Consider the following 13,192-nt stretch of genomic DNA (forward strand, 5'->3'; position numbering starts at 1 on the left):
TGGAACTTGAATTTTTAACATCTGCAATGTACGGCAGCTACCTGAAACTAGCACCAGGGGGAGGACATATCACTTGGGGTTGCAGCCAATATGAACTTTGACCTTACCAAACTTGAAAATAAGAATGCCAGATGAACCAGCTTACCTATTTGACTGTCTTCTGCTTAGATAATAACATTTAGGTGTGTGTTGATTTAACACAGCTTTCTTAAACCATCAACACAATCTGAATACATTAAATAGTTACTAAAATGAGTCAGTCATTTCTTAAGTCTCTTTCTTAAACTTGTAATCTTCCCTCGGTAGAGTTGTATCTCAGCCTCTAGGTGGCAGTGTTATGTTTACAGAGTGACTGTTGTTCAATCTTGTAAAACCTGTTATTGCAGTACGGGCTGCTAGCACTGGCCATTTACTTTACTAACGCTCCAGCACCACAGTCGGGTACGAATCTGAGGATTGACCATGTTGTTACAAGATTGTGTCTCTAAACAACATTCATTTCCTTTTAAAATGGTGAATGCAGCTTTCAGTCCCCCCTACCCCCGCCCCTCCCGATGGTTAGCTGTGTATCCGTTTTCAAAAGGTCAAGCCTCCTGTGTAAACAGATCCAGTTTTTTTTTTTTTTAAATCTGGGAAATAAAAAAAAACATGCCATAATTACTATATGTGCTTTGGCTTCACTCCTCATGCTTTGAGTGACTTTACTGCAGAGATCAACAATGGATCCAGGAATGCAGTTCTGCCTTTTCAAATAAGCCCTGATGGTTTCTTTACAGGCCAAGCACAGCTACCGGATGACAGGTGCTCCAGAGCCTCACTTCTCAGGGTCACAGCCAGTTTGTACTATACTGTAGAACGGTAAGACCCGGAGTGAGCCGCTGTGAAGCCTACACGTGGTTAGCAAAGATAAAGCCCACTTTACCAGGTCACTATTCTCCAAGAGGGTCACATATGGAGCATTTCTCAGCTACCCTTATAAAAGTTACCCATAATAAAAACTAGTAATGTGTAATAAAGCATGGTGTAAGCATGGTAAAGCACAGAGAGGAATGGGAAAGCATATTAATTAAGACAAGACAAACCAGGGTAAACTATGGTAAATGCACAGTACAACCATGAGAAAAGCATGACAAAACTGCAGTAATAGCGTGCCAAAATACTGTGGGAAACCTTTATAAGGGTAACTGTGTCTCATTTGTATTCACTGCTGATCCTCCTGTATTAATTGTTTTTCCTTCAGCACACCATACCTTTATATTCATTAGGACTGTGTAAGATATATATATATATATATATATATATATATATATATATATATATATACAGCTGTCAGTCAGAGGTGCAGAGAGAGTAGGGGAGAGCTAGCGAGAGCCTATGCAAGTTTGTTAGCATGGTTTCAGTCAGACGGCAGAGAACGCAATAACACTTGCATTCCACAGCTGACGTTACTGTGGAAACTTGGATCCGTGGCGGAGGGCGGCTCATTTGGTCGCAGTAACTAGTCCCCGTGGAGTTAATGTGTAACAGAACTCTCTGTTCCCATCTTCTCAGAGTGGAAAGAAAAAACCCTTTACAGCTCCAGATGCGATCTGAACCTGCCTTCTTCCCATACTGTTAATGGATATGGGAAAGCGCATTTATTTTCCGAGCGCTGTCCGATGCTATTCCCGTGATGAAGATCAAATTCAATCAAACAGGCTTCAGTCGTGTTTATCTTGTGTTTCTGTATGTTTCTGTGTGCCATGTGTTTTTAAAGGCAACAAACTGCCTTAGCTAAATGACAGACTACATGACAGTTCAGCTCCTATATAAGCAGTGTTTAAGATGTTCCCTCTAACATCTTAGATGCTGGCCATCAGCACACTTAATGTAAAGTATTACCTAAGTGTGTACAGTAGCTGTAACCTGGGAGCATAACAGCTTGAAAAGCCCCTCTGCTCAGTGCCTGTGGAGCTCTTCTGCATGTTCAACAGCCCCCCTCTGCTTCAAATGATTCCCTGCCTTCCCATTCATGAATCTTACTAGCAGCATATTTTAAACGTGTTTCCTCGTGCATGCAGGGTGCTTCCTAGTTTCAAGAAACAAGGGAACATGTTTACCAGAGCAGTCCTGACTTCCATTTGAGTAAACATGTTTCCTGACAAGAGATCCTGTGAACATGTGGCTCATGGATCATGTGACCACGTCAGCATGGTTAGGACAGCTGATAAAATGCCCTTGATGCGTCCGCAGACAGACCTCGTCTGTGCAACACATTATCACAGCTGTACCACTCAATGCAATATTAATGCTTTCCTCCACATGTCTTAGCCAGGGTAATAAAAAGTGTGCTTTTACAACCTGAGGTCAAAAACAGAATTATTTTACATGAAGTTTCCTTGCACCTTGCTTGGTTTTGTCCGTGTCAGCAGGTAATGTTCTTTACAATTTATTTCCCTTTGTTAACATGGAAGATCTCTCTTCAAATGAAGGTGGTTCTTTTGATCTCCGGTGTCTGGAAATAATCCTCTGGGCTAACTGAGACCCTATAAAACTGTAAAGATATAAACCTTGTTTGCCAGGACATAGGTGGGTACCCTTTAAAGAAAGCTGGTGTGGTGGTTTAGCACCTGCAATTCTCAGCCCATTCACAGATGCAGTTCATTAACTCCTTGTGTACTGAATGATGAGGTAAACAAAGCCAAACAAGGGCCTACTATCAACTCTGTGCTGCCTGATTCAAAACTTCTACAGATACTGTACATGACCAAGGATGTCATTTGCATCTGTTGGCTGGGCCCCCCAGTAATACAGCATTTGTGTAATCAAAATGTTGCTGAATAAGGAGGCTGTGTGGTCCAGTGGTTAAAGAAAAGGGCTTATAACCAGGAGGTTCCCGGTTCAAATCCCACCTCTGCCACTGACTCATTGTGTGACCCTGAGCAAGTCACTTAACCTCCTTGTGCTCTGTCTTTCACGTGAGATGTAATTGTAAATGACTGCAGCTGATGCATAGTTCACACCCCCTAGTCTCTGTAAGTCGCCTTGGATAAAGGCATCTGCTAAATAAATAAGCAAGACAGCTTGCACTTCATTTTTGTGTCTCCATGGTGAGCCCTAAGGAGGGACCGGCCCTCACAGGCCCAAAGCTCAAGGGCAAAAAACCAAAAAGCAAAGAGCGCCCTGGGAAATGGAACAGTCCTAGATATTTGGGCAAGACCCTGAATGCACGGAGAGCTGGCAACCCACTGTTTATGCAGCAAACCGAAAACTATCAGTTATATTCTTGTTTGGAATTGCAGCATTTCATATCCTTTTGGGCACAGAAAAGTGAACAGTACGGCACTGTGGAATGCTGTGTATAATCAGTTCTGGCTGCTACATTGGGCTTTGACCACATCAGAAATACTGCATAGATTTGAAAGGTGCACAATTTGGATAAAGCCCATTTAATACTTGCGGCTTTCTGTATTTCATTAGAGTACGAGTTTTCAAAAACAAATGGTGATCTGAATAGACACTTATTATAGACTATTATACATTAATTTTAGATATTGCCCAAAGCTGAAGTCTCAACATGTTTTTTGGCAATTATATGTTTTTTTTATTCTGAAGACTGTCTTTATCCCCTTTTATTGGCAGTGTCAGTATGTTTTTTTTGTTTGCCATCTGCTGTATGTTTCATACAGTGTGCCACATCTATAATAAACCAAAATATTTGGCAGGCTGCACGGACACGGAACTGAATTACACAAGCTTCCAAACCCCTTCCAGAAACCACCAACAGAAACCACCAACTACTAGAAGTAAGGGAGTATTCATTTTAAAATAAGCAGAGTGTTTGCTGATGTGGCAGTTTCCATACAAACCCACATAAAAGCTGTGTTTGTGCAAAAAGCAAGGGGTCTTGGATTAGAGTAAATGTGTGAATGATCCTATTTTACCTTCACCTGGTGCTTTAACGTCCACAGTGCTGTCATGTTCCGCACACAGTAACACATCTATCCTTGCAAAGCTCAGCTTCACTCTGCACCTGGAACTGATTTGGTTGATGCTGTGCGTGCCCACACAGGTTCGCCCTCACAAGTAAAAGTAGCATGGCTGTCACACAAAACTTGTTTGAATTGCAACATTTCAAGGACTGTTTTAAAGAATATTCTCTTAGGTTACACAATACTTAAAAAAAAAAAATCCCTCTCAAAAATAGTTTAATAAAGGACTTATGAGCTGCAACTTGTCTTAATTCATTATAATTCGCTTTAACAAAATGAAACATTTTAAAAACTATACATTTTGAATACTAAAAACAAAAAAAATAAAAGTAGAATAGTTGACTGTGACAGTGGGTTAACGTATGAACAGTAATTATCTCTGACTTTGCCCAGAGTGAAGCAGGAAGGCTTTCTTTTCTTGGCCTGGTTTAATAAGCAGCGCCCGTCCATAATAATGGTTTGGAAAGCAGCGGAGAAAGCGATGAAGTCAGTGAGTGCAGCTTCCTGTGAAATGAGAACATACCATTCTGTAACTGGGGCATGAGAAGCTCTGTGGTTAAAACTCTGGATTGCAGTGTGGAGGAGGCTTAGAGACGCCTCCGAAAACAGCATGGTGCGCACACACACATAATCACACACACACACGCACGCACACGCACACCCACACGCACACACACATGCACACCCACACGCACACACACAAACAAATAAACGCACATACACACACGCACACACACATATACGATGTCTCACATTTCAATGTAACTGCTGAGGTGGAAGACTGCCAGTCTCTCTCCATTGTCAGAATCAACACCAAAACTGAAACACGGAACTTAAGAACAGAAGAACATTTACGAACAAGTGAAGGCCCATCTGTGCCGGTCCGGTTCCTAGTAGCTGGTTGATCTCAAAACTTTGTCAAGTCGGGTCTTAAAGGATCCTAATGATTCATCATCATCAACATGGCTTGGGGACACTCACTGTGTAAAGAAGTGTCTCATAACCTGTGAGCAGACTGCTGATAAGAACGACGACAGGGTTTGCAAAAGAGAGGGAACTGGCTCTCGACCTACTCGATGGTACTGTACATAGTTATCTATTACATGTGTTCAGAATTCAATTTGAATTGAAAATAATAGTGTATCTGCACAGTATTGAATTCTCTCATGAGAGATTCATGTGCACGTTTCTGCGTTAGTAAGCGTTTCCTACCAATTACAAATCCAAAATAATTACCTACTGTAAGACCACAGTCAGGCCAACTCGTGCTTAAAGCAAAACAAGAGAAACAAAGTTTCTTAGACTTGATGGGTAAATGAGTCTGTCTTTAAAATTTCTAGCAGTCAGCGGGTCTGGAAACCAGATTGTGTGCGTTGCTCTGGTTTGGCTACAAAGGACCACTCTCAAAGTACTGTAAGTGGGCAGTTGTTGTAATTTGTGGGAGTGCACGCATTGACAGAAGTCAGACGTTCTTGACCTAAACTTTAACTAATGAAAACAGATGATTGTATTGCACGGTCTGGTTCACAGTTAGTGTTGGAGCTGAATAGGGCTGTGTGTTATGAGGGTGGCTCAGTGCTGTGAAACACAATGTAAGCCTTGAACAGAGCAGGAGGAATTCCAAGCTGGTCGGCACCAGGAAATCTCAAAATCACACACAGGCCAGCGAGGCAGACCTGGAATGCCCCGCCCCAAGTGGGAAAAAGGGCTCCAGGAATCCTAATTGATTGGGAAATAACATGTGAGATGCGTAAGATCAGGATTTTTAAAGGGGATGAAGAAGTGTTTTAAAATGATCCTTGAGGAAGATTGAAGGAACTGATCAAGCCCTACGGTTTGATTTAATCTCTTCACCATATGGAAAACCATCAAACAATATTAATCTTATAGAGTATCTTTGTCATATGAACTCAAGCGAAAATGGGTCCTTTCTTAGCTGTATCTAAGTGTTGCTTTATATGCAAGAGAAATCTGTATATCTATAGATGTGGAGAGCATAGGTGACAGTTGAACAGATACATTCCCTATATTAAGGAGTATAATACTTTGGCTTCTGCCTTTCTACAGAACGATGCAATAGTTGTTTGCAGCTACATTAGATATTATTTTTTTATATTGTTTTCGTATATGAAGATTTCATGAGTGGCATAGGGTGAAAAAAAATGTGAGCAATATATTAAGAAAAAGAACACTGTGCCAGAACTTACTTCTGTTGGTCTGAAATAATGTTGTTTAACTCATCACAGAATACATTTGCAAAAGTGCCAGAACATGCTATAAAGGCTTTCAGTTTTTTTCCCCCAAATAATAATTATTATCATTTATTCCTTAGCAGATGGCCTTATCCAGGGCGACTTACAATTGTTACAAAATATCACAGTACAAAGTATCAGTGTCCTTTCTAATAATCTGTGTTCTGTCCAATTGTTCACTGACAACCAATTACCAGTCTCTGAGAGCTAATTTAATGCAGCATTGCATGTGCGCACTAATAGCTTCAATCTGTATCTTCAATCTGTGTCCCGCAAAAGGGTCGCTGCCATTCGAGTGTCTGCTGTCTTGTGTCGTGCTGTTTGAAACTGGCTGCAGCAACAGTTATGTATATTTCCCAGCAAAGGCCTCCACATCTGGGGAAAGTTAGTGACACATCTGCAGTGTAAAACAATTAAATGTGTACTCCCACAAAATGAGCAAATGTGATTACCATAGCCTGCCATATTGAAATGTTAAGCATGCTGCCGGATCCCTATGCTTACACACAGCAGAGAAACACAGTCCTAAAAATAATGGAAGAACGTTGCATTTTTAAATTCCGAGCTACGTGTAAAGTCAGCAATACAATTCATTTACAGCGCTCGCCCCTTAAGAGAGCAGACCGTGCTGTTGTGTTCCGCCTTATAACAAGAATACAAGTGCTAGTGGAACAGCATTCTGGGGCTAATGGGAGCCGCTCTGACATGCTGCCTTATCGCCGGCTCCGCGGTGCAGAGGGCTGCCTTATAATGAGGCACCACTGTATGAGATTCGGTTTGAGATTCATGTTTGAGAGATTTCCTTTGCCTTGTATATCTATTGCGTTGGGCTTATGATTCGTTGTCAGTCTAAATCCATAGTAGTTCTTTGTCACTCTATGTGCAGCTTTCAAAGGAAATGTATTCAGCCTTTTTCTCGGGCGATCAAACAGACAATACATGGTGGATGCTTCCTGGGATTAAAAGACAAAACTATGCTGTGGTTTTGGTTAGAATTCCAAAGAATGGAGCTGTTTTTCTGAGAGCCAAATTATGTTTTCGAACTCCCAAGTCAAACCTTTTAGGAAAGAATGAGAGTTACAGTGAATTTAATCGGTCCCATCTCCCAACTTTGGGTATTTCTCTTTGTTTATTTACATTACATGGGCCAACAATGACTGGTGAGCTAAAAATATGAATTTTAGTTCAGGAATCAATTATTCTGGGTGGAAACAATGTTTTATTGTAAATAATTATTGGGAAAAGGGCCTACTGCTGCATTTGGTGGTCATAAAACTTTTATGACGATGATGTAGCAGTAACAGATACAAACCAACTCAGTTCCACTGACAACCAATCAGATTCAATGTAAGCTCTACTAATGGTCTATGGGGTGTGATGAACTACTCCATGTGCTTTCCTTTAGTATGGTTTGTATTGACTCCATGAGGTCATGCCCATGTTGCAAATGCTTTAAAAAAAAAAGAAAGAACACTGAATGTGATTTTACCTTGACACAAACGCCCCCCGGTGGCTGGTAGTTATAACTGCAGCTAAGATCCTACAGTTACAGTCCAATCTGAATGTTCACTTTAATTCTCTCTGGTTTTCCAGTAAGAAGCTGCAATGAAATGTAACAGAGTAATGAAACAAGAACGAGAGAACATCAGCGTGCCAGGCATCTTCTTCATCTTTAAAAAAGGAGTCACAACTGCACGCTAGGCTTTGACCCAGTTACCTGAGGTCTGATCCTCTTCTTGGCTGGAATCACACTGAACAATTGAGCTTCTCCAGGTCTCCCGCCCTCAGTAATTACAGCACTGTGTCAGGGCTGTGCAGAATGCAAAGTCCCCAGTCTGCTACCAAAGTATGTGAAAACTGAAACCTTGAACCACAGAATTTCCTCTGCAGAGTGATCCTGACCTGTTTTCTATTAAATAGAGATCCTCCTTAATAAACCCTCCCTGAATTGTGCTGACAAGAGGGAAATGGAAATTGCAATTCATTAGCGCTTTTTTTTTTAAACTGTTTATGTCAGAGAAGAGCTAACGATGGGTTAGGTGGCAGAGTATTCATCTATTTTTTAGCCTCCTGTTTACTCTGTTTTAATTAAAATGCAGACTTTGTTTAGTGTCCAGTTTGCTTACTTTCTCCCAGTCCTTGCAATAGGTTTGGTATTGTACCCTTCACTGAACCAAACACCTGAAGCAGATTAAGAAGATACTATCATAGTCTGAAGAAAGGGACAAAGTAAAAAAAATCTGATTTCATCATTACCCAATCGGCCACTCCATCATCAAAATCAACTCCTCCATTTAAAGCTGCTGTACTGACTTTATTATTCTTAAAACATGCAAACAAAAATAACCACTATATTTGATGTGGAGGCGTGTGTATTATGGGGAGGGACGTTGTGACTTGTGTTGGCAATATATAGTGATAATGTAACAATGCAGGCAGGTGGATACAAGCTGTGCTGGTTGAATCATTTATAAATCTGGTGTGTCAGCAAGTATCTTGACTTGGTTTGTTGGTGTACTCTAGTACTTTATCTTTTCTTGCAATGTTTTTACTCCAGATCTCCCAGCTTTGGAGTAAAGCATTTTTTTACAATACCCCATCTCTCTTAGATCAGTCTAAGTGATCGTGCTAATGTAAAGTAGGCAGGAAAGAATGCGGTTAGCTAACAAACTTCTAGTTGTGCGTCCCAGTGTCCCAGTGTTCCAGCTTTCCTGTGTTCCAGCGTTCCAGCGTTCCAGTGTTCCAGTGTTCCAGCGTTCCAGCGTTCCTGCGTTCCAGCGTTCCAGTGTTCCAGCGTTCCACTGTGTGAGACCTGAATCAGAAGGGTGTTAAAGGGGCATTTTAAAACAACACTTGGAAAAGGTTAACAAAAATGCTAACAGTAATTGGTCTTGCATTACTGGTAGCAATATTATTATAACTGGCCGATATAAATAGAAAATTATTACACATTTTGTTGCCTACAAACACTGTTTGTTGTCTTCAAGAGTTATTTCACAGGAAGTTCAGGGTTCAGGAAGCAGTGTGACTTCCTGCCTCATTTTTGGCTTTCATGTGGGGTGAGAGAATTTTTTTCCAGATGTTTTCAGTAAATGAAGGCTTTGCGTAGTGAATGGATCTGTTTGACAGGAAGTTGCAGTGGCTTCTCTCAATGGGATAATCCGAGCAATGGCATAGTGTTAGAAACTTCCAAAAACTTCAAACAGCAAACTGCTAATATTGCACTTCCCTTCAAGGTGTTATTGATTAGCTTTGATCCCTATCGGGGCTCCCAGGGTGTTCTGATGCCAGAACCTGTAATGTTAATGAAAAGTTTCCAAAATTTGAAGTTCACTGCCATTCACCATGTTCAGTAGGTCTGACGATCTGGGGTTTAGGTTTGAATACTGGCAGCTAGGAATGTGTTTTCTAAAAGCTGGTTTCAAATGCCTGTGATATCTTCAAATAATCAACGTGAAATTAACAGGAAAAGTCTTATAAGAAGATGGTCATGTCTAAGCGGTAGTAAACAGTGAAGTCTGAAGCAGGGATTCTGCATTAGTTACAGAGGGATTTGTTTCTGATAACCTATACATTTGACTCACACTCCGACTCACACCTCTCCTTATCCAATCTACCCTTGAACCACCATTAGTCAAAGTCAGACTCCATACCAGCGGTCTTACTTAGAGAAGGTGGGATAATCCAAACCAGATGTTTAATGAGAGAACTGGGACAACTGAGAAAGAGGCTGGTGTGCCTTCAGAATCACTGATGGATCTTGATTCTTTTTGTATAGCAATCCAATTGAATGGATTTGGTTGAGTGATCACATGTAATAGCTGCTTTAGTAGCTGCATTACAGAAACACATTCTGACCAGTATGCTGTCAATCCATGAAGATCTTTCACTATCAGGACCAGGTCTCTATTAAGGTCATTTTATCCAGTCTCTTTGGTGAGGGAATCCTCTGCAATTCACACTTATTGGCACAATATAAGCTGTTGTTAACAAGGTTTCAAAAACAGCTGAAAATATTGGTTGTCTCTTAGCATTGAAATATTGGTTTATGTTCTGAAAAATAAAATCTCGCGAATTGAATGACAAATCTCTTGATTTCTAAGAGTTTGTCTCATGATTTCTGCAGAGGTGTGGATGGCAATACTGTTTATTTCCCTTTCAGTCCATGTTGTTAATCCCATTTCTTCCTCACAGTGTTTTCCAATTATTGTGCACGCTCATATCAATCCCATTCTAACCCACATAACAAGCAAATGCCTATAGAATAGTTACATTGGTTTTCTTTCCAGTATAGCAAAAGAAAGGATTTTATCTGAAAAATTAGCCCAAATTAAATATGTTTTTCAACGTCTTTTTAGGTGTTAAATTACCCTGGCTTTGATTCTGCTTTGCTTTGCAGAAAATATTTGCCTTTTTTCCCCACATAAATTTCTTCTTTTTTTTTTTTTTTGAGCTAAAATAGCTACCAGATGTGGATCGCATGCTCTGTCCGCTACCATAGTAACCAGGAGATCTCATTAGGCTGCTGGCTTACTTACAGGCCTCTCTTAAGGCCTAGTTGTTTCTGAAACCTGGCAATTGATTACAAGCCAGGCTCCAGGATATGTTTCGCTTGGCAGGAAACAAGTAATTTCTCTTTTTCCACCCTTTCTACTGAACTTTGACTGCCGTATCTTGGCAAAATTAAGTTTGTAAAGTTTTCTCATGAAACTAAACAAACAAACAAAAAGCCTTTAATCTGTGGAATTTAATTGTGGAAAGTGTATTACAGTACTTCCCAAAAACGTGTCATTCTAGAACTAAAACCTTGTGACGATTCGAAGTTATGATACTATTGTGAATAAAAGCATGTGTGCCTATGTGGGAAATGCCTTATTTCTCTGTATGTTCTCTTTATATGTTTACCGCTTGTGGGTTAATAGTGCTCATAAGGAGATATTCTCAAGTATAATAATGGCCAAGAGAAAGATTTTTCTATAGGCTTTCATAAGAGTAATATCTGAATCATTTGAATGGTTAAATTAAGGCAGTGGTCCTTAAAGCTGTGCCTGTGATGCCAGCTGACACTAATGCTGTAACACTGATAGTGGAGGCACTAAAGTAATCTGCTATTGTGTGCTGTTAGTCTCTTCATGTGCCATTTGATACACCTGTATTTTAATTTAATTATGCTTTACATGTAGACGTTTGTAAAAAGTCAAGAAGCAAAAATGACCTTGCACTAGACCTTATGAGAAATGCATCAAAACACCCTGAGGTCCACCGAGGGCAGGTTTCTGTTGGGACTGGGGTAGGGTTAAAGTTGCACATGTTGTCCATTAGAGAATTATAGTCACTATAAATGGTAAATACGGTATAGTTAATACAACTGTATTTTGAAGTGTATCCAAAGTCTGACCAGCAGCGTATCTAAAATGGCTGTTGAGAAGTATTGAGGCGCTTCCATTTTGGAAGATTGCTGTCAGCCCCATTCATTTGCTTTCCAGACATAGGATTTTCCATGAGAACCAAGTTGAAGAGGACTTTTTGGTTTGTTTAGTCTGTGTTTAAACAAAACAAAAAACAAACAAACAAAAAAGAAAACAGGTATCAAAAACATGCTGACAGCAGCGTTGCACACCGCGGTCTGGATTCAATTATAAACCACATGATCCACATTTTCTGTTTCCTTGCCGCCATGCCCCCTTTCTCCCCCCGAAGAGTACAAATACTCGGCACATGGTACAAGTGTACAGAGCTCTGACTGTTAGGCCATGAATAGGCCTCTTGTCCTGACGTGAAGCCCAGCAGTGGGCCAGTGGCTCCAATTTCTCTGCTGGTCTGATTTGACCGCAGCAAACTCTGGTTAAATAGATACTCTGATTTCCAAAGGGGCAGCCAGGAGTAGACTGGAAGCTGTAAAACAGCAATTACTTTAAGAGTGGGAGTTGCTTAAAAAGGCTTGTGACTGGCAGTGTGGCTTTTCTAGCAACACAATATTTCTAGGACTGGTTGCTGTAAGCTGTAATTATAAAATAAACACACAAATTCAATTAAAGTGTCATTATAGAGCAGCACGGTAAATCTGAGTCAATAAAGGCGCTGTGTTTAAAAAAAAAAAAAAAAATGTTGTGTGTTAAACCGTTTCTCAATATTTTTTTGTGAAAGGAAAATAAAACTGTTCATGTTGAAGAAACAGACATCTTGTGTCTTGTAACATTGTATGCACAAAAAGGGGTGCAAAATGTAATTCAGCTTTTTAAAGGGCAGTTTGTCAAGACTTGCTATTGTCTGAAGGGAAACCATGCAGCAGTCAGTAATTATTTTTCTGTGTCTGGCCTCTGTTTGGCACTGGAATTGATAAGCATGCGATAATCACATTGAAGCACATTTTTTTAAAGCCAGCCATCCTGCTATCAAGAGTTGGAATGCATTTCTCTGGTGAAGGCCTTGTGTGGTTACCATGGCACTGAAGGACCCGCTGAGAAAACTGACAGAAATCAACAAACTTCCAGAAGGGTTTTTTTTTTGTTTGTTTGTTTTACTATTTCTATTCCTGAATATAATCATATTTTTTTTCTTATATTCCACTGCCAAAAAACGAGCTTTCTTATTAAGCAAAAAAAAAAAAAAATCAAGCATGGTTTCCTAAAATAAGAAAACAAATTAAGAATATAGTTCTTAAATAACGTTAAAATAATAACTGATTTTTCACCTGGTTCCAAAATCATAAAATAAGGCATTTTCTAAACCAGAAAATATTTTTTGGCAGGGTACGTATTTTAAAATGCCCCCCCCTGATAATTTTGCTCACGCTGTAGTCTTATGAACACTGGTTGGCATTGTTTTGAAAGCCCCTTTATACAGACTTAACTCACAGGCACATCTAAATGTAAACACCCCACTAACATGCTCAATGAATATGTCCCAAAGGATTTAAGAGAACAATGGGGCTGAACTGATGTGTCAATATTTTTGATCCGCTATTAA

Source organism: Acipenser ruthenus, chromosome 21 (assembly GCF_902713425.1).
Source record: "Acipenser ruthenus chromosome 21, fAciRut3.2 maternal haplotype, whole genome shotgun sequence".
Lineage (NCBI taxonomy): Eukaryota > Metazoa > Chordata > Actinopteri > Acipenseriformes > Acipenseridae > Acipenser > Acipenser ruthenus.